Source organism: Equus przewalskii, chromosome 1 (genome assembly GCF_037783145.1).
Source record: "Equus przewalskii isolate Varuska chromosome 1, EquPr2, whole genome shotgun sequence".
In the NCBI taxonomy this organism is placed as follows: domain Eukaryota; kingdom Metazoa; phylum Chordata; class Mammalia; order Perissodactyla; family Equidae; genus Equus; species Equus przewalskii.
The window spans coordinates 105,416,206-105,437,962 of NC_091831.1; the positions used below are offsets into that span (position 1 = coordinate 105,416,206).

General features: G+C 42.9%; 1 long non-coding RNA gene across 1 annotated transcript; it reads left to right on the forward strand.

The window, feature by feature from the left end:
* The first annotated feature begins 11,907 nt into the window (after positions 1 to 11,907).
* LOC139083458 (uncharacterized) lies at positions 11,908 to 18,226 on the forward strand. The gene is made up of 2 exons (XR_011540176.1): positions 11,908 to 12,675; positions 13,895 to 18,226. It is a non-coding gene; the product is annotated as an uncharacterized lncRNA (long non-coding RNA).
* The last annotated feature ends 3,531 nt before the right edge of the window (positions 18,227 to 21,757 follow it).

Genomic DNA, 21,757 nt, shown 5'->3' on the forward strand with positions numbered 1-21,757 from the left:
GGGAGGTTGCCAGCAAACCACCCGAAGGCAGGCAAGAGGCCGGAACAGTCTCCCTCACGGCCCTCAGACGGAACCAACCCTGCCGACACCGTGGTCTGGAACGTCCAGGCTCCAGAGCTGTGAGAGGATGAGTTGCTGTTGTCTAGCCTCCCAATCTGTGGGACTTTATTCCAGCAGCCCTAGAAAACGAGTAACCATCTCCCCACACACTCGGAGGCCCCAGCAGCACTCCGGCTCCATGCAGAGGGCTTCTCTGCTGCGGACTCTGGGCAGTGCCTGTGCTGCTCGGGGAGCTGCCGACAGGGCCTCACTGGGCTGCCCTTGCCCCGCCCCGTGCGCTCTGGCTGACAGCCTCCCTTTCTCTTTCCCAGCAGACTCGGTCCAGGCTTATTAACCTCTTTACAGGGAGGCTCAGCTTATAAATGCTCTCCCAGCTCTTCGTTTTACCTAAGGATCCCTGTGTCAAGTTAATTATCCTGAGGAAATTTCCAGCCTCTCCCTTTCCAAACAACTGTTCGGCAGCTTCATTGTGCAGCAAGCTCCCCCCAAGAACCCCCCCAACAACGAGGGGGCCTGAGAGGTACCCTCCTCCTTGCTAACAGGAGGAATCTTCCTGAACGCTGTACATTTCAGCCAGATGCTTTAACAAACGCCACTACCGCTGAGAGTCCTGAATTGGCAACACTGAAACCACAAGATCCCCTGGCCTTCAGGTAGATCAGAGGATCCATCCCACAGCATCATCAGAAATGACACGCACAGGCCATCGTCGGCAGCGTCCCTCAACAGGGCCAGTTTAATAAACTGCACATCCATGTGATGCAGATGGAACAGCTGAGGAAGCACTTGGGAGCAGGTATGGAGAGACGGTCCGGTGTATGGTTAAGTGAAGAAACAGGGTGCAGAACAGCGGATAAAGTAGGCTACAACTCGTGTAAGAGAGAGGGAGGTTCAAGTACCGATTTGTATTTGCCTGTATCTGCATAAAGAAGTAGTGAAAGGCCACACCAAAAATTAATAAAACAGGTTGTGAAGGTTAGTTTTGTGTATTAAGTTGGCTACGCCACGTTTGGTCAAACACCAGTCTAGACATTGCTGTGAAGGCATTTTTTAGATGATACTGACATTGAAATCAGTAGACTTTGAGTAGAGCAGATTACCCTCCATAGTATGGGTGGGCCTTATCCAATCAGTTGAAGGCCTTGGGAGGAAAGACTTAAGTCTCTGGAGGAAGAGGGAATTCTGCCTCCAGACTGCCCTCAGACTTGAGCTGCCACATTAACTCTTCCTGGGTCTCCAGACTGCCCTGCAGATTTTGGACCTGCCAACCCCCACCATCACATGAGCCAATTCCTTAAAATCACTCTCTCTCTGTCTTGATCTTTGTTGTGGTTCCTGTTTTCCTGGAGAACCCTGATTAACACAGAGGTTAACTAGGGTAAACTATTGGAGTGAGGGCAGAAAGTAAGAGTGGGATGGAGGAGGCCAGGAACAGAGCAAGATTACTCTGTGTGTTCCTTTTTATACCATTGTTTTGGAAGCACTTGCATGTATCACCTATTAAAAAATTAATTTTAAAAGAACTTAAGAATGATGGGCACATGGGCTTGTTGAGACAATGTGGTTCAGGAACACATCAGGAGGTGGAGCAGCCTTCCTTGTTTCATGGCAATCTGGGATTTTTCTCTAGAGCCAGCAGTGGTGAGACGTGGCAGATTTTGATTCTCTTTATCAGATGAGGCTCCACCCAGGCCTGGCTCAGAGGAAGATGAAGAACTCCAGGTATGTGACCTCAGCTTATTTGAGGGGGTCACACAGGCTCTCTCATTATCCATTTAGAGCAGGCCAGACACAGCCCCAAATATGTGCCTGTCTTGGGCATCTGTGGAGGTGTCAGCCAGTACCCTTCAATTTAAAAATTTCCGAACGATGGGGCGTGGCTGCCTGGTGGCCATCGTGATGCGTTCTGCTGCCAGACCCACCACTGATGGGTCAGCATGTCCTGAGAACCTGCCACGGGCCGGGCACCACACTCAGCCCAGGGACACAGTGGCAACGAGAGAGACTGCTTATCCCTGGGGAGCTCACGGCCTAAGGAAGACAGGAGATATGGTAAGATGGTGAGCTGCTCTGGGAAGACAGAAGACAGAAGACAGGTTGCTGTGACAGTAAGAGGCAGCTCTTTCATGTAAGGGAGTCTTGCCTGCCTGGACAGACAGCACCAGAGGATGAGAAAAAGCCAGTCTGGTGAGGATTCCAAGGAGGAGGGACCCTGTTGGTGGTGGTGAAGGGATGCAGAGGAGATATAGACACAGCTCACCTGTCCTCTTTCTGCTCTCTAGGTCCATCAGAGTGACCGGGAGGAAACCAAATCTCTCAGGGTGAAGCGAGCTGTTCAGTTCCCACGGCTCCCGCCACGCTGGGCATGCGCATCCAGCCGTGTTTGCTACTCAGCTCAGCAGGGGAGCTGTTCTCTGCTCACGGCCCTTTGCAGCTTCTGGAAATTCTCCAAAGCCATAGTTGTGCGCACTTGAGAGGCTGGGCGTGGGCTCTGCAGTCAGAGCTGCCCAGGTTCAAACACCGGCTCTGCCACTTCCTGGCTGTGTCTCCTTGAGTCAGTTGTGGGACTTCTCTGGGTCTATGTTTCCCCACCTGAGAAATGGAGGACCACTGAGAGGACTAAATGTGACTGCACCGTGTGTGTGCTTAGAGGGTCCTCTTTATGTGATAGCTACTATACGCTTTGTTCATGTCATTTACACAGAAAATGAGATGAAACTGGAGAGGGAGCACATGTGAGGGGAGGGCACAGGAGAGGTCGTAGCTGGAATTTTGAGAAGAGATTTCAGTTGGCCCCTCTGAACCTCTGAAATGGAGGATTAGTCCAAGGACAGTCCCCAGGACCAGCATCCCCAGCATCCCCAGGGGGTTAGAAATGCAGAACCTCAGCCCGACTGGGGACACAGAACCAGATTCTGCATCTTAACACCCACAGCTTGGTGCGCACACTAATTACAGCTGAGAAGCACTGCTCTATTGCAAGGGCTGCCACCCTCGCACGCCCTTTGGCCTTGGCTGGCCTGGGCCCTGTGCTCTCCCTCCACTGAGCCAGCGTCCCAGCTCCCCTCGGGTTCCTTCTCAGGAGCGCTCCGCTGCTTCTCTTTGGCATCACCTCATGCCCACCCCAATTCATCACCCTTTGTAGACACCTCCCACCCCAAGCGATATGAGTTGGAAAGTGGGGAGAGAAGGAGGGGCCTGGGCTCAAGGGGACCATGATGAGTGTGAGGAGAGCCCATTTCCCCATCTCGTGGTGACAAGGGAATCCCCTGAATGGGCCTATGGACAAGGAGACTTGAGGTTCCTGGAGGGAGGCCCCCTAGGGGGGGTTATGTCCTCAGGGCTGAACCAATGGGGCATGGCATGTGCAGGACAGAAATGGGGGGCCAAGTCTTCAGAGGGAGCAGAAGAGCTCCTCACGAAGGAACTTTGGCAGAGGGATGGAAGCAATGGGGCCACTGGGGTGAGAGTCAAGCTGCGTGACGGGTGCCTGCCTGGAAAGCTGAGTCCTGTTCCATAACTCAGCCAGGCTGGAGGGGCACTTGGGAGGGGTGGTCCTTAGTAATGTAAGGGCTGGAATAACACTGAACTCTGCCCCCAGAAAAGCCCAACCCCACCCAAGGGAGATGCCAGCAGAGGTTGCCAGCCTTGCTGAGAAGCAGCCCCCTGTGAACCCCCTGTCTTCCCATGTCCCCATTCTGGACACCAGAGGGGTGAGCACGCAGGAAAGGGGCGAGGGTAGCTGGGATGCACCTCAGCATCCTCCCCAGCATCACGTGGCTGGGCCCCAGGCTCTGGCCGGCAGTAGGGAGGGGAGAGGAGTTTTGAATGGAGTTTGAGAGTGGAGATTTAACAAATGAACAGGATTGAATCATAATACCTACAAGGAGTAACCAAAAAAGGCCAAGCAGTTGTAGCTTCCTAGTAACGTCTTAAGGAGCTGCTAGCCAGTGGGAAAGGGGGTTTTGCAGTTGGGGCAGATGCTGGAGGAAGTAAAACCATTTCATGTATGAACTCCAGGGAGTAGGGACTCCTCAACCACATGGTCTTGTTCACCCAGCCTGTGGTGAGTATGAAACGGTGGGTGAAGACTGAGGGCCCTGTAACTGGATCAGTAAGTAGCCCCACCCTCTCGGAGTAGTTTCCCCTCCTCTGGGCCCCTTCCATACACTATTCTTCTTGCTCAGCTCTTCTACCTGTCCACACAGTTCTTTCTTTCAGCCTGGAGAAAGGCTTTATCTTTCTACTGTCACCACTCCCTACCACCCCCTGTATGCGTCAGGGTTTTCCAGAGAAATAGAACACAGACACATACACATACATGTGCATTATAAGGAATTGGCTTATACGATTATGGAGGCTCACATCCCAAGATCTGCAGTTAGCAAGTGGAGACCCAGGAGAGCTGATGGTGTAGTTCCAGTTCAAAGGCCATCAGACTCGAGACCAAGGAAGAGCCAATGTTTCCAGTCCAAAGGCAGGAAAAACCCCCCTGACGTCCCAGCTTGAAGGCAGTCAGGCAACAGGAATTCCCTCTTACTTGAGGGAGAGTTGGCCTTTTTGTTCTATTCCGATCTTCAACTGATTGGATGGGGCCCACCCACATTGGGGAGGGCAATCTGCCTTACTCAGTCTATTGATTTAAATGTTAATCTCATCCAAAAACATCCTCACAGACACATCCAAAAAAATGTTTGACCAAATGTCTGAGCACCCCGTGGCCCAGTCAAGTCGACACATAAAATTAACTCTCACATCCCCCAAACAATCAAGCAAAAGCAAAAACCAAAACAAAAAGTCTTTCCTTAATCATGGCTTCCTGCTGGCCACTTTCCCTCTCTCCTTCTGGGCCCCATCAAACCTCTGGAAAGGTTGTTTGCATTGCTCTTCTGCTTCCACACCTCTCTCAGCTCCTCTGCCCACCCCAGTCCAGCGTCTGCCTCCTGTACTGTGCTTGAGACAGTGGCTGATGGCTCATTGCCAAATCCAGTGCACACTGGCAGCCTCATCTTATTTGACCTCTTTGGGCTCTTGGCCCCTCTGACCACGCCCTGCCTTGGGTACTTCCCTTTGGCCCCTGAGGTGCTGCCCCCCAATCCTGGTGTTCTCACGGTGCTGATTGCTCCTCTCTGGCTGTCCCCATCAACTCTTTTGCTGGCTTCTCTTCTTGTGCTCAAGCTTTAGACACTGCTGTTACCAGAGGTGTTCTAGGTCCTCTTTCACCCTTGGCCTTTTCCCTGGGGTGGGGGTGGAGGGTCACACCCCATCTGCTTACACACCAAAGGCTCTCAAATCTGCGCCATATCCTTGACTTCTTTCCATGTTCCCAACCTTTGTCTCCCACTGCCCGCTGGACATTTCCATCTGGAAACCTCAAAACTCAAAACATCTTGACACACAACCTGCCCCAAACAAACCCCTTGTCTTCCCCTTCCCTCTCCCTTCACATGACTGATGGCCCCACCACCACCACCAGCACTCAGAAAATTCAGTCAACACCACCCTGTCCTTCTCCCTCTCCTCAGGGTCAATGGTGTATCAACCCTCCCAACTGGGCCCCATAAATCCCCATTATACCCATTCCTTCTTCCCCATCCTCACAAACACTGCAAGTTGTCTACTCCTACTTCTTTCCTCCTTTCTCACCTCCTTCCCACACATCTGTTTGGATGACTTTCCTAAAATACAATTCATTTGTACACCTTCCTCATTGGTTCTGCACTGTCTACTGGACAAAATCCAGACTTTTCCTTGGCGTAGACTACGAAGTTCTTTCAAATCCACTTTTCCATCTCCATTTTCCTCATTTTTCCCTATTAAATTCTGGAAGCTATTACATCGACCAGTCCAGCATTTGCTGAAAGCGTCATGCCCTTTCACATACCGACATATCCTTAGCTCATGCCATTTCCCATCCTGGAATGCCTTTTTTTTTTCACCTTTCTCTGCCTTGTTGTAAACTGCCTGGAAATAATAAAGACTAGAGCAGAAAAAGAAAACCTTATAGAGAATAGAAGAATAACAGAGAAAATTAATGAAATCAAAAGTTGGTTCTTTGAAATGATCAAAAAAATTGACCAACATTTAGCTGGACTGACCAAGGGAAAAAGAGAGAAGGTTCAAATTACTAATATCAAGAATGAAAGAAGTGATATGACTACCATCCTCACAGAAATAAAAAGGATTAGAAGCGAATAGCATGAAAAATTGTATACCAAGAAATTATATAACTAGATTAAATGGGTACATTCCTAGAAAGACACGAACTACTAAAACAGACTGAACAAGAAATAGAAAATTGAAAAGACCTATAACAAATAAAGAGATTGAGTTAGTAATAAAAAAAACTTCCAACAAAAACAAACCCCAAGGCCAGTTGGATTCACTGGGGGATTCTATCAAATGTTTAGAGAATAAACAATGCAAATCTTTTACAGACTCCACCAGAAAACAGAGGAGGGAACCCTTCTCAACTCATTCTATGAGGTCAGTGTTACCCTAATACCAAAACCAGACAAAGACATCATAAGAAAAGAAAATTACAAATCAACAACACTTAGGAATATAGATGCAGAAATCCTCAACAAAGTATTAGCAAACTGAATCCAGCAGCTTATGAAAAGAATACAGTGGGATTTGTCCCAGGAATCAACATATAAAATGTTGGGTAAACATATGAAAAATCAATCAATGTGATATGCCATATTAATAGAATAAAGAACAAAAACCACATAGTCATCTCAATATTCACAGAAAAAGAATTTGGCAAAACCCAAGACCCTTTCATGATAAACACATTCAACAAGCTAGGAATAGAAGAAAACGCTCTCAAACTGTGATAAATGGCATCTATGGAAGCCCCATATCTAGCATCATACTTAATGACGAAAGACTGAAAGCTTACCCCTGAAAATCAGGAACATGACGAGGAGATCTGCTCCTGCCACTTCTATTCAACATTGTAGTGAAGGTTCTAGCTAGGACAACCAGGCAAGAAAATGAAATAAGAGACATTCAGATTGGAAATAAAGAAGTCAAACTATCTCTACTTGCAAATGACGATAAAGAATTCCCTCCAAAATCCATGAAGAAACTATTAGAGCTAATAAACGAGTTAAGTAAGGTTGCATAATGTAAGATCAATATAAAAAAATCAGTTATATTTCTACATCCTAGCAATGAACATTTCAAAAATGAAATTAAGAGACAATTACACTTACAATAGCATCAAAAAGAATAAAATACTTAGAAAGAAATTTAACAAAAGAAGTGCAAGTCTTTCACCCTGAAAACTACAGAATTTAAAAGGACCAAAATAAATGGAAAGACATCTCATGTTCACGGATTTGAAGATTTAACATTTTTAAGATGGCAGTTCTCCCCAAATTGATTTATGGATTCAAGGCAATCCCTCTCAAAATTCCAACTGTATTTTCATTGCAAATATGGAAACCTGATCTTATAATTCATACAGAAATTCAAGGGACCCAGAATAGCAAAAACAATATTGAAAAACAAAGACAAGATTGGAGGCCTCACAATTCCTGATTTCAAAACTTACTACAAAGGTACAGTAATCAAAATGGGCATAAGATTAGACAGATAGATCAATGGAATAGAATTGACAGTCCAGAAAAATCCTCATATTAAAGGTAAATTGATTTTTGACAAGAGTGTTAAGGCTATTCAATGGACAAAAGAATGGCCTTTTCTGCAAATGGTGCTAGGACAACTGGAAATCCACATTTAAAAAAAATGAATTTGTGGGGCCGGCCTGGTGGCACCGCGGTTAAGTGCGCATGTTCTGCTTTGACGGCCCGGGGTTCACTGGTTCGGATCCCGGGTGTGGACAAGGCACGGCTTGGCAAGCCATGCTGTGGTAGGCGTCCCACATATAAAGTAGAGGAAGTTGGGCATGGATGTTAGCTCAGGGCCAGCCTTCCTCAGCAAAAAGAGGAGGATTGGCAGCAGATGTTAGCTCAGGGTTGATCTTCCTCAAACATATATATAAAAAAAGAATATTATATAAATAGAATCAAATAGTAAGTAACCTTTTGAGGTTTTTTTCTTATTTTTTTTTTAAAGATTTTATTTTTTCCTTCTTCTCCCCAAAGCCCCCTGGTACATAGTTGTATATTCTTCATTGTGGGTCCTTCTAATTGTGGCATGTGGGATGCTGCCTCAGCGTGGTTTGATGAGCAGTGCCATGTCCGCATCCAGGATTCGAACCAACAAAACACTGGGCCACCTGCAGCGGAGTGCATGAACTTAACCACTAGGCCACGGGCCAGCCCCCGAGGTTTTTTTCTTACTCAGCATATTTCCCTTGAGATCCATCCAAATTCTTGTAAGCCAGTATCCATATGACTTTTATAATTTATAGTATAGATGTATTTGAGGAGAATTGGCACCTCTAATATTGGGTATGCCAATCCATGATGATGATATATCCCTTAATTGATTTATATCTTTTTTTTTTGAGGAAGATTAGCCTTGAGCTAACATCTGCCACCAATCCTCCTCTTTTTGCTGAGGAAGACTGGCCCTGAGTTAACATCCATGCTCATCTTCCTCTACTTTATATGTGGGATGCCTACAACAGCATGACTTGACAAGCGGTGCCATGTCTGCACCTGGGATCCAAACTGGTGGACCCCAGGCCACCAAAGCGGAATGTGCAAACTTAACTGCTGTGCCACCAGGCCGGCCCTGATTTATATCTTTAAATTTTTCTCTCAATGTTAATTATCATGTGATTTTTCTTCTTTTTCCTTTAGTGTAGTAAATAATGTATTTTATTCTCACTTTTTCTATGCTTTGAAAGATTTTGTAAAAGATTAGTATTATTTCTTCCTTAAACATTTGGAAGAATTCACTGGCAGGTTGTCTACCTCTGGTTTGTGGGAAGATTTTTAATTAGAATATCTTTTTTAAAGTTTCCACTGATAATGAGTTTCTCAGTGCTGTTTGTCTTTAAACCTCCTTATTTTTCCTTCACTGTTTAAATAATTTCACTGGGTATAGAATTTTAGTTTGGCAGCTATTGTAAGATGCCATTTCTTTGTTTCTTGCCTTCCATTGTTTCTGTTTCAAAGTCAGTTATCGGCCTTAATGTTACTTCTTTGAAGGCAATTTTTTTCTGAATGCTTTCATGTTTTTTTCTCTTTGCCCTTGTTTCTCATGAGTTTATTGTGCCTAGATATGGTGTTGCTTGTTTTTATTCTTTTTGGGAATTATAGTACTGCTTTAATCTGTGGCTTGATATCTTTTATCAGCTTTTCAAATTCTCTGCTTTTATCTTTCCAAATAGTACTTCTGACCCACTCTCTTGTCTCCTTTCCTTCTGGGACTCCAAATTACAAATATTCTAGGCATTTTAAACATATCTTAGATGCCTCTCTCGTTTCTTTCTCTGTTTTCCAACCTTTGTCTTCCTGTGCCTCAGTGTGGATACTTTCTTCTGATCCATTTTCCAGTTCACTAATTCTTTGTTTGGTAGAGTTCAAACTCCTGTTAAACCCATTTATTGAGTTTGTAATTTTAGTTATTTTTTTTGTTTTAGAATTTCAATTTTTAATGCTTTTTATACTTTCCATTTTATGCTGAAATCCTGTTGTATTTTAATTACTTGAACCAATTAATTTCAAATCATGGATGCTCCATGGGTCTGTTTCTACTGTTTATTGATTATCTTGAGTCTTACTAATATCTTATCCTCTGTTATTCCTGGCTATTCCTGACTGAATGCTGGACATTGTAGGTAAAAAAACTCAAGAGGTAATCTGAGGCTCGGGATTATTGTATTTACATTGAAGAGGATCGCTTTTTCCATAGGCAGCCAGACTAGAGGCACTAGTGATCCCACGTTATCTTAACCTAATCAGGGATTGGCATGATTTTGAAGCTGGGCTTCAGTTCCTTTGAGGGATGGTGTCTTTTTAGTATTCCATGGTCAAAATGGCCTCAAATTCTGGGCTGACTTTTCTGAGATTCCTTTCTTCCCCACAGCTTCTCACTGGCTTGTTAGCTCTCCAGAGATGTCAAGATTTCCTCCTGCTATCAGGAGAGCAGTTGGGCTGATCCACCTGGTCTACCATTACCAGGCGCAGAACTTATTTTATGGCCATTTGTTTCTTCATACGTTTTGTGACTTTTGATTTCGAAGTCCTGGTCCCTGTAACTATCTCTGAGAATTCTTTAAGGCCTGGGCTTAAATCTTTCCTAGAAAATTTATGTTTGCTTTTGCTGGGTACCAGGAAGCACTGCCAACTTCAAAAAATTAAAATTTCCATTTGAGACTTCAGTTTTCACAGGGAGTATGAATTCTAGTTACACATCCAGTTGAATATATACAGATGGTCACGGATTTCTCAGGGAGAATGTTTTACTCCTTTCTTTCTGTATTCACTCATGGAAGGTACTGACCTTCCAGAGTCCTGGTTTTACATAGAGGACTCTGACCAGAATTCTTCCCCCAACCAACTTGCCTCTCCAACTTTTGTTTCTCGTGACCAGCACAGCTCAGAGCACTGTGGCTCCAGACTCCCGGGAATCAGCAGATGCCTTCAGCACAAAAGTCAGCTCACTTCTACGAAATATTGATTTCATTGTGATTTCTGCCCTCTGATTGTTTTCCTTATGTTTTGCTAGTTCAGCCAAACTTTAAATATGTATAGCTAACATTATTTTATTTGTCATTTTTATATGTAATGATCTGGGAGGGAATTTTGACCAGATACAGCCTGCCATTTTGCTGTGTGAATTTCACTACGTTAACTTCTCATTTAAAGTTAGTAAAATTAAATTAAAAACAAGGCTGATAATACTGATTTCCCTTACTTTTCTCTGCTTTATCCAGTAATTAGCATATGTGGGAGTTGGCACTCAGAGCACAGAATTCGGAGTCAATAGGCCTGGGTCTGCTTCCCCCTCTACCAGCAACAGTGTAATAACTCCTTGAAAGGCACTTGCAGTTTGAACGTTCGTAAAATGAAGACTAAAATCTCCTCAAAGTTAGGGAGCTTTGAAGGATAAATCAGATTACTAAATTGTGAACTCCTCGAGTCAATAAATATTAATGGAATACCTACTATGTGTAAGGCACTTTTCTAAGTGCTAGGGATACAACAGAAATGTGTGTGTGTGTGTGCACGTGTGGTAACAGAGAAAATGAGAAAAAGAAAGTAAAATATCTGATATTTTAGATGGTGATAAGTGCTATGTCAAAAAATAACGCAGCTGAAGTAGAGGGGCTACGATATGTGTACGGGAGAGATGCTCATGCTCCCTGCATCCCAAACGCAGCATATGACCTGGCACAGAGAAGAAGCTGATTCATCCGTTTGACAGATGAATTAATAGCTCACGAGACACCTATTAGCGTGTCTGGCAAATAACAGTAGCTTTCATTTTTAGAATAGATTTAATTGGAATCTCCTCTTTTTGCCCAGTCGATGGCAGGTTCAGGGCTCCTTTGAGGCTCACAAAGCTGTGTTTGGCTCAGGAGCTACCCAGAGAAAAATTGGGATAGAAATCCCTTCTTCCTTCGGTCACCACCCCTGCAACTCAGCTGAAGGGCTCCACGCAGCTTTCCTCCCCAGGGTCGTCCTTGTAGTCTACGGGGCTGACACCTTCCTGCCTGACTTCTTCCCTCTCTCCTAGTCGAGGCAGGAAGCCTTAAGTCCAGGGTGAGCGCCGCCAAGGCGGCCTTGATTGCCCTGGTGCCGGCTCAGGCGCGGGCCCAGGTGTGCGCGGGGGGCAGGAGCGCGGCGACACAGCCTGCCCGCGCGCGCGGAGTGACGGCGCTCAGCCGGCAGGGGGCACTGTGGCGTCGCCGTGGGTCCTGCCTGGGGAAACGCTTCTCCCCGCCTGCATTTGCCCGGGATCGCGCAGCTGGTGAGTGGCAGAGCTTGGACTTAAACTCGCGCCTCTTTGACACCAATGGTCGTATTTTTCGCACTCTCCGTGGCTCAATTTCCTGCCACGCAGGCTGTGGCTTCTCAGAGCTCCCCTTGACCCCAGGTTCTGGCACAGGACTTCCGTGTGACAGACGGAAAAACAGCTGACGAGAGAAGCTCCACGGGGTTTGCCAAGCTTCTATGCTCATTCCGCTGGACCTCAGCTTTAACCTTGGAACTTTGAAGAGATGTGTGGTCGTGAGCGAGCCCCTGACCTTCAGGGCCTCCGATTTCTCGGGTGTCCCCAAGGCCCATGCTGGTGAGAGGCTCACATGGCAGCGCAGCCAGGTGGTCTGTGCTTGAAGGCTCCAGGTTGGAGCTGGAACCATGGAGGGACTTAAGAGCGGCAGCTCCTAACGTCTGGCTCACAGGGTCTGAAGCCCCCTACTGTGGGTCCTGAACGTCAAAGAGGCTGCAGGAGATTCTGGTCTCAACTTAGCCACTCCACCCTGGCAAATCGCCTCACTTGGAATGGAGATTCTTCGTCTTGTCACATTCCTGTCTGTCGTACAGGCTGCTGTGAGCATCAGATGGATGACTTGGGGGAGCGGAGGGGATCCCAAGGCTTCTGCTGATGGCTCATCCAGGGCCAGAGCTCATCTCTCTCCTAGGCCTAAATTGCCAAAGCCACCATTCCTGTCCACCTGCCCTTCCCCAGGTGCTGAGTCTGTGGGAGGCAGTGCAGGGGGATGGCAAAGTTCGGAGATGAGGAGGAGAATTCTGTCCACCAGGGAGGACCCTGGGCTGGAAAAAGACGGGACGGGACAGGATGCCCGCTCAGGAAATGCTGCCTTTCAGGAGACATTCCTCAGGATGATGGCTTTTCCTTGCTACTTCCAGACTATGAGCTATACTGGCCTCTCTCTGAGCCTTGTATCATCCATAGGGATGGGAGGGTAGAGGCGCTCCGTGTGCTGCTGGTCCGCATGTAGCCTGGCACGGCCTTCTGGAGGGCAACTGCGCTCTGCTTAGTAGCATCTGATATTTGTATATCTCAAGCCCTAGAAATTTTGCTCCTGGGCGTTTATCCCAAAGATGCACGCACAAGGGGATGGAGAAGAGGTATCTATCCCAGCATTGTTTTGGGCAGTGAAGAGTTAGAGTCAAGCCAGGTGTCCATCACTGGGGAATGGAAAAGTAACATGACAGGCGACCACGTGCGTTACTGCGCAGCCACAAGCAGGATAGACACCCAGCAGTGTGGTTGTAGCCTTAAACTAGTGCCGAGTGAGAAAAGTAAGAACCAGAGCAAGATCTATAATATAATGCCATTGACATAAACTGAAAATACGTGCACAGAAACTAACTTGTCAGGTTTCTCAAGTTCCCATAGAAACAGAAGGATAAGCACTGAACACATCCTAAGGGTGGTCTGTGCAGGGATGAGAGTGGAGTATGGGGCTAAAGAGGAACAAATATATAAGCATGTTGGGGCAGGACCATGACAGTGTGCCATGAACTGAGGAACCGGGCCACTCTCTGTACCTAAAGTTAAAGGGAGCAGCTGTAATTGTAACTAAACATGTAACTGTCAGCTATAAGGAAGGGATAGGTGCTATTCACAACTAAAGCATGGGCGACAATATGATTGCAGGGCCAGCCCTCCCTGTGCCCCACCCACTGGGGAAGTCTAGGGCTGAATCCGTCTCCAATATGCCACCTGTCATGTCCATCACCATGAGGCCATGGCCAAAAACCAGGGCAGGATGCTCTCTACTTACCGACTCTGAGTTGTGCTCTCAAGGCACTTATAGTCTAGTGGAGAAACGCAAGGCTTATGTTCAGTTCCTCAAATCTGTGTTGACATCCAGTATGTGCTGGGCTCTTGCTAAGAGTTGGGGTAAAGAAATGAATAAAATGCATCCTTGTCATTACAGAGCTTATGGCCTGAGGATAACTTGCAATCCTAAGATGGATAACCTGCAATACAAGAAGTCAGTGGTGTGCCTGGAATATGCCCAGAGTGCTGAGAGTACAGGCTGTAACAGGCCTGGGGTAGACTGAATGTGCCTGAAGTCATCAAAATGACAGTCTCATTCATGATCAACCTGGGGCTCAAAACATGGAATTAATTATGGGCCAAGAAGACCAAATTCCTTTTGTACTTTTCATTTGGATGTGAAGGTATTTGGCAAAGAAGATGTCTAGAAATTTGAGCAGTAGTTGGTTTCTTTTTTCTTTTTCTTTCTTTCCTTTTCCACCCTCCTCCTCCTCTTCGTCCATGGGTGATTTGGGGCAGAGACAATGCTATGTGCTAGCCAATTCCCATTTCACGTTCCTCTCCCTGGGCACACAGGAAGACTTCCCCAGCATTATGTGCAATTAAGTTGGAGCCATAAGATTATATTCTGGCCAATGGGTGTGGGAGAAGTAAGGTATACGACTTCCAGGCCAGCCATAAACCCCCTGAGCCATGATCCATCCTCGCTCTTCCATTTCCACAGCGACCTCAATGGCCACATGTTTAATGTGGCAGTGTCACAAGATGAAAGGAGCTTGGGTGCTTAAGTCACCACTCAGAGAAGAATTGCCCAGGAGAACCAGCTAGTTAACACTGGATGTTATGTAAGTCACTGAGATGTGGCATTTATTTGTTCCCACAGCAAGGTCTATTCTTTTCTGATTAATACACTAAGTGCATTGCTTTCCAAAGTGGCCATTTTAAGGAATTACAGTTCTTTTAAAAAATTAATGTCAATTAATTTTATTTCTTGACAGTTTTATTGAGATATAATTCACATACCATATAATTCACCCATTTAAAGTGTACATTAAAATGATTTTTAGTATATTCACAGAGTTGTACAACCATCACTACAACTAATTTTATAACCTTTTAATCACCCCAAAAAGAAGCTCCATACCCATTACAGTCACTCCCTATTTATGTCCAACCCTCCATCTCACCAGTAGGAAACCACAAATTTCCTTTCTGTCTTTACAGATTTGCCAATGCTGAACATTTCATATAAACGGAATATAAAATGTGGTCTTCTGTGACTTGTTTCTTTCTCTCTTATCATAGTGTTTCAAGGTTCATCCATGTTGTTGTTTTCTGTTGTTAATGTTACAGTCACGTGCCGCATAATGACATTTCGGTCAATGACAGACCGCACATACCATGGTGTTCCCATAAGATTATAGCAGAGTTGAAATATTCCTATCATCTAGTGACGTCGTAGCTGTCATAATTTAGCACAATGCATCACTCACGTGTTTGTGGTGATGCTGGTGTAAACAAACCTACTGTGCTGCCAGTTGTATAAAAGTGTAGCACATACAATTATGTATAGCACATGATACTTGATAATGATAATGTGACTATTACTGATTTATGTATTTACTATACTATACATTTTATTATTATTTTAGAGTATACTCTTCCTACTTTTAAAAAACAAAAGTTTACTATAAAACAGTATGCTATGTTATGCTGGCAGCAGCTTCACATGTCTCACGTTTATTGCATCTCTTGATTGCATCATTTTCTCTTGTGCTTGGTTTAATCTTTTGTTGTTTTGTTCATCACAGTCCCTAGGCAAACAAAATCCACTGCTAATGTTGCCAATAAGAGCCCACATGAAATAATTGACCTGGTAAGGAAATTAAAAGTGATTAGGGACTACGAAGGTGGAAAGTCAGTGACAGGTATGGCTCACCAGTCAGGCACGTCCCATTCCACCACAGCTACTATCTTGAAGAACAAGAGTAAAGTGATGGAAGCTGTTAAAAGATCTGCTTCATTGAAGCCAACAAGACTAACAAAAATTCAAGAAGGGCCTATATCAGACATGGAGAAACTTCTAAAGACTGAATTGAAGACCAGACACAGAAGCATATCCCTCTGAGCACCATGACGATAAGGGCCAAAGCAAAAAGTCTGTTCACGATGTTGAAAGAAAAGGCTGGACCTGACCACGATGTTGAATTTACTGCCAGCTCTGGGTGGTTTAAACGATTCAAGAATCATTGTTCATTACAAAATGTGAAAGTGAGAGGTGAGTCCGTGAGTGCTGATGTGAAGGTAACTGAAAAATTTTCCGAAACTCAGGTAAGCTGATTGTGGTGGAAAATTACTTTAAATATGGATGAAAACTCCCTATTCTGGAAATGGATGCCTGAAAGGACTTTCATCCATAAGGAGGCCAAGTCAATGCCAGGTTTCAAGGCTTCTAAGGACAGGATAACAGTCTTGCTTGGGGGCAATGTTGCAGGCTACAAATCGAAACCTTTGTGATCTGGCACAGTGAGAACCCCAGGGCCTTCAAGCATATCAGTAAGCACATACTGCCAGTGTAGGACAGGAGCAATAAGAAGTCATGGATGACCTGGCCCTTCTTCCAAGATGCTCTCCTGAATGACTGTGTCAGTGAAATGGAAAAGTACTGTTTGGAGAATAACATACCTTTCAATATTTTGCTTATTGTTGATAAAGCTCCTAGACATCCTCCTTTTATTGGTGATCTTCATCCCAATACCAAAGCAGTGTTTCTCCCTCCAAATACTGTCTCTTTGATCCAACTGATGGATCAAGGAGTTATAGCAGCTGTTAAGGCCTACTACCTGATGAGGACCTTTGCCCAGGCTATTGCTGCAACTGAGAAGACACTGATGAAATTCTGGAAGGATTACAACATCTATGACTACATCAAGAACATTGCTTGGGCTTGCGGTGATGTCACCAAGGAGCGTATGAATGGCATCTGGAAGAAGACACCCAAGAGATTGGTCTCTGATTTCAAAGGATTTGCCAAGGATGAGGAGGTTGCAAAAACCAAAAGGCTGATGAGATGACAAACAACTTTAACCTAAGTGTGGATGAGCATGACAATGAGGAGCTCCTAGAGGTGGTTCCTGAGGAATTGACGAATGAGGAGTTGTTGGAACTAGAACAGGAACGCATACCTGAAGAAGAGGCAAGAGAAAAGGAAACTGCAGGAGAAGAAAAAGAAGAACCTTGAAGAAAATTCACAGTGAAGGGTTTAGCAGAAGCTTTTGCAGACCTCAACAAGCTCCTTAAGTTTGAAAGCATGGACGCCAACACCAAAAGGTTTTCATTAATAGAGAAGAATTTTCATGGTGCATTATTTTCTTATAAGCAAATCTATGATGAAAAACAGAAACGAACCAAGCAAACTACCACAGACGTATTTCTGAAAAGAGTGACACTTCCTTGAGAAGAGCCTCATCAGGTCCTTCAGGAGGTATTCCAGAAGAAGGCATTGTTATCATAGGAGACGACAGCTCCGTGCGTGTTGTTGCCTGAAGACCTTCCAGTGGGACAAGTGTGGAGGTGGAAGACAGTGACATTGATGGTCCTGACCCTGTGTATGCCTAGGCTAATGTGTGTATTTGTGTCTTAGTTTTTAACAGAAAAGTTTAAAGAGTAAAAAAATCCCCAAAATTTTAAAAATAGAGAAGACCTTATAGAATAAGGATATAACGAAAGAAAAATATCTTTGTACAGGTGTATAATGTGTCTGTGTTTTAAGCTAAGTGTTATTTAAAAAGTGTCAAAAGTTAAAAAAATTAAAAGTTTATAAAGTAAAAAGGTTACAGTAAGCTAATTTATTATTGAAGAAAGAAACATTTTTTTTATAAATTTAGTGTGGCCTAAGCGTAGAGTTGATAAAGTCTATAGTCATGTACAGTAAAGTTCCAGGTCTTCACCTTCGCTCACCACTCACTCACTGACTCACCCAGAGCGACTTCCAGTCCTCCAAGCTCCATTGATGGTAATTGAATGTACCTGTACAGGTGTGCCATTTTTATCTTTTTACTGTATTTTTACTGTACCTTTTCCATGTTTAGATACACAAATACTTACCATTGTGTCACAATTGCCTACAGTATTCAGTACAGTAACATGCTGTACAGGATTGTACCCTAAGAGCAATAGACTATACCACATAGTCTAGGTGCGTAGTAGGCTATACCACCTAGTCTGTGTAAGTACACTCCATGATGGTCGTACAATGACGAAATCGTCTAATGATGCTTTTCTCAGAACATATCCCTGTCGTGAAGCGACACTTGACTGTATTTCTAAATTATAGGCATCAAATGGGTGTGAAGTAGTATGTTATTACGGGTTTTATTTGTATTTCCATAATGACTAATGATGTTTAGCATATTTTTCATGTACTTACTGCCATTTGTAGATCTGCTTTGGAAAAATGTCTATTTAAATCCTTTGCCTGTTTTAAAAATGGAGTCGTCTTTTTATTGTTGAGTTGCAAGAGTTCTTCATATATTCTGAATACCAGACCATAATTGGATATATTCTTTGAAAATATTTTTCTCCCATTTTGTGAGCTGTCTTTTAACTTTCTTGATAGTGTCTTTGAAGCACAAAAATTTTAAATTTTGATAAAGTCCAATATTTTTCATTGGTTGCTTGTGTGTTTGGTGTCAGAGCCAAGAAAGCATTACTTAATCTGGGCCATGAAAATTTACCTATGTTTTCTTTTAAAAGTTTTATCATCTTAGTTCATTTATTTAGATCTTTGATCCATTTTGAAGTATTTTTTTGTATATGGTGTGAGGTAAGGATCCAATCCATTCTTGGCATGGGGATATCCAGTTGTCCCAGCACCATTTGTTGAAAAGAATATTCTTTCCCCATTTGGTGCTCTTGTCACCCTTGCAGAAAATCAGCTAACCATAGATGTGTGGGTTTATTTCTGGACTCTCAATTCTATCCCGTTCATCTATATGCCTCTCCTTTTGTCACTGTCACACTGTCTTGATTATCGTGAAGTAATTTCACAGAAAGTGGGACATGCAAGTCCTCCAACCTTGTTTTTCTTTTCCAAGATTGTTTTGGCTATTCTGGGTCACTTACATTTCCCCATGAATTTTAGGATTATCTTTTCCATTTCTGCAAAAGGAGCTAGTTGGGATTTTTTAGGAGTTAGATTGAATTTGTAGATCAATTAGGGGTGTATTGCCATCTTAACATTATTAACTCTTCCAACCTATGAATAAGGGATTTTTTTGTTTTTATTTTCTCTTTTTTAGTTTCTTTCACCAGTGTTTTGTAGTTTGTAGTGTACAAGTATTACACTTCTTTGTTAAATTTCTTCTTAGTATTTTATTCTTTTTGATGCTATTATAAATGGGATTTTTTTTCCTAAATTTCACTTTCAGATTGTTCATTGCTAGTGATCAGAATACAACTGACTTTTATATATTGATCATATTTTCTGCAACTTTGCTGAACTCATTTACTAGCTCTAATCATTTTTTTGTGGATTCTTTAGGATTTTCTATATAAAAGATCGTGTCATTTGCAAATAGAGATAGTTTTACTTCTCATTTCCAATATGGATACGTTTTACTTCATTTCTTTACATAATTGCCCTGATTAGAGCCACTGCTACAATGGTTAAATAAAGTGGCAAGAGCAGACATCCTTGTCTTGGTCCTGACCTTAGCGGGAAAGCATTCAGTCTTTTACCATTAAGTATGATGCTGGCTGTGCATTTTCCATACATGCCCTTTATCAGGTTGATGAAGTTCCCTTTTATTCCTAGTTTGTTGAGTGTTTTTATCACGAAAGGGTATTAGATTTTGTCAAATGCTTATTCTGACTTTATTGAGATGATCATACTTTTTAAATTCTATTACTATTTAATTCTATCAATTATATTAATATCTATTAATATTCTATTAATATTATCCTATTAGTATATGGTATGCTAAATAATGACTCCTCAAAGATGTCCAAGTCCTAATCACCAGAAACTGTGAATATGTTACCTTACATTGTGAGAGGGAATTTGCAGATGTGATTAGATTATGAATCTTGAGATAGGGAGATTTTTCTGGATTATCTGGGTGAAACCAATGTAATCTCAAGGGTCCTTATAGAAGGAAAATAAGAGGATCAGAGTCAGAGAAGGTGGTATGATAATGGAAAGATAGATATTTGAAGATGCTAATTAACCTGTGTTGTTTTTAAGCCACTAATTGTGGTGATTTGTTACAGAAGCAATAGGAACTATACAATTACATTGACTGATTTTTCTATGTTGAATCAGCCTTGCATTCCTGGGGTAAGTCCCACTTGGTCATGGCGTATAATCCTTTCAATATACTGCTGGATTCTCTTTGCTAGTATTTTATGGAGGACTACTACATCTGTATTCATAAGAAATATTGATATTTCATATTCATAAGAAATATTGGTCTGTAGTTTTTCTTTTCTTGTGGTGTTTGGTTTTTCTGTCAAGGTAAGACTGGTCTCGTAGAATGAGTTAGGAAATGTTTCCATCCTTTTCTATTTTTTGAAAGAGTTTGTGAAAGATTGGTGTTAATTCTTCTTAAACATTTTACAGAATTCACCAGTAAAGTCATCTGGTCCTGGCCTTTTCTTTGCTGTAAGTTTTTTGATTACTGGCTCAATCTCTTTACTTGTAGATCTATTTAGCTTTTCTATTTTTTCTTGAATTAGTTTTTTTTTTAAATTGAAGTATGGTTGACATACAATATTATATTAGCTTCAGGCACACAGCATAGTGATTCAACATTTATATACATTAAGAAATGACCACCACAACAAGTCTAGTAAACATCTGTCATCAAAGTTATTACTTGAGTTAGTTTCGGTAATTTGTGTCTTCCTAAAAATTTGTCCATTTCATCTAGGTTATCTAATTTTTTGCTATTCAATGACTCATAATATTTCTTTATAACCCTTTTTATTTCTGGAAGATTGGTAGTAATGTCACCTCTTTCATTCCTGGTTTTAGTAATTTGAGTCTTCTGGTTTTTTCTTGGTCATTCCAGTTAAAAATTTGTCAATTTTGTCAGTCTTTTCAAAGCATTGATTTTCTCTTGTTTTTCTCTTCTTTATTTTGTTTATTTTCACTCATTATTTCCTTCCTTATGTTTGCTTGCAGTTTAGTTTGCTCTTTATTTCTAGTTTCTTAATGTTTAAGGTTAGGTTAATGATTTGAAATTGTTCTTTCTTTCTTTCTTTTTTGGTGAGGAAGATTGGCCCTGGCCTAACATCTGTGCCAATCTTCCTCTATTTTGTATGTAGGACGCTGCCACAGTATGGCTTGATGAGTGATGTGTAGGTCCGTGCCCGGGATCTGAACCTGTGAACCCTAGATCGCTGAAGTGGAGTGTGCAAACTTAACCACTATGCCACCAGGCCAGCCCCAAGAGTTACCATTTTTAACATATTAATTTATAACAATCTAGTTTGGAATAATACTGACTTAATTTTAATGGTATACAAAAACTTTGATCCTATGTAGCTCTATTCCCTCTTCCCTGCTTTATGCTCTTATTGTCACAAGTTTTATACCTCTATACATTGTGCACCCATCAACACAGACTTATAATTATTGTTTTACATGGTTGCCTTTCAAATCATATAGGAGAAGCAAAGAATTCAAACCAAAAAAATCTAGTTATACTGTTGTCTTAGTCAGTTTAGCCTACTGTAACAAAATACTATAGGCTAAGTGGCTTAAACAACATTTATTTCTCACAGTTGTAGTGGCTGGGAAGTCCAAGGTCAAGGTGCTGGGATGGTTGAGTTTCAATGGAGGCCCTCTTTCTGGGTTGCAGATGGCCACCTTCTTGCTGTATCCTCACTCGGTGGAGAGAGATCTCTTGTCTCTTCTTTTCTTTATAAGGGCATTAATCTCATCATGAGGGCCCCACCCTCATGATGTAATCTAACCCTAATTACCTCCAAAGCCCCATCTCCAAATACCATTCCATTG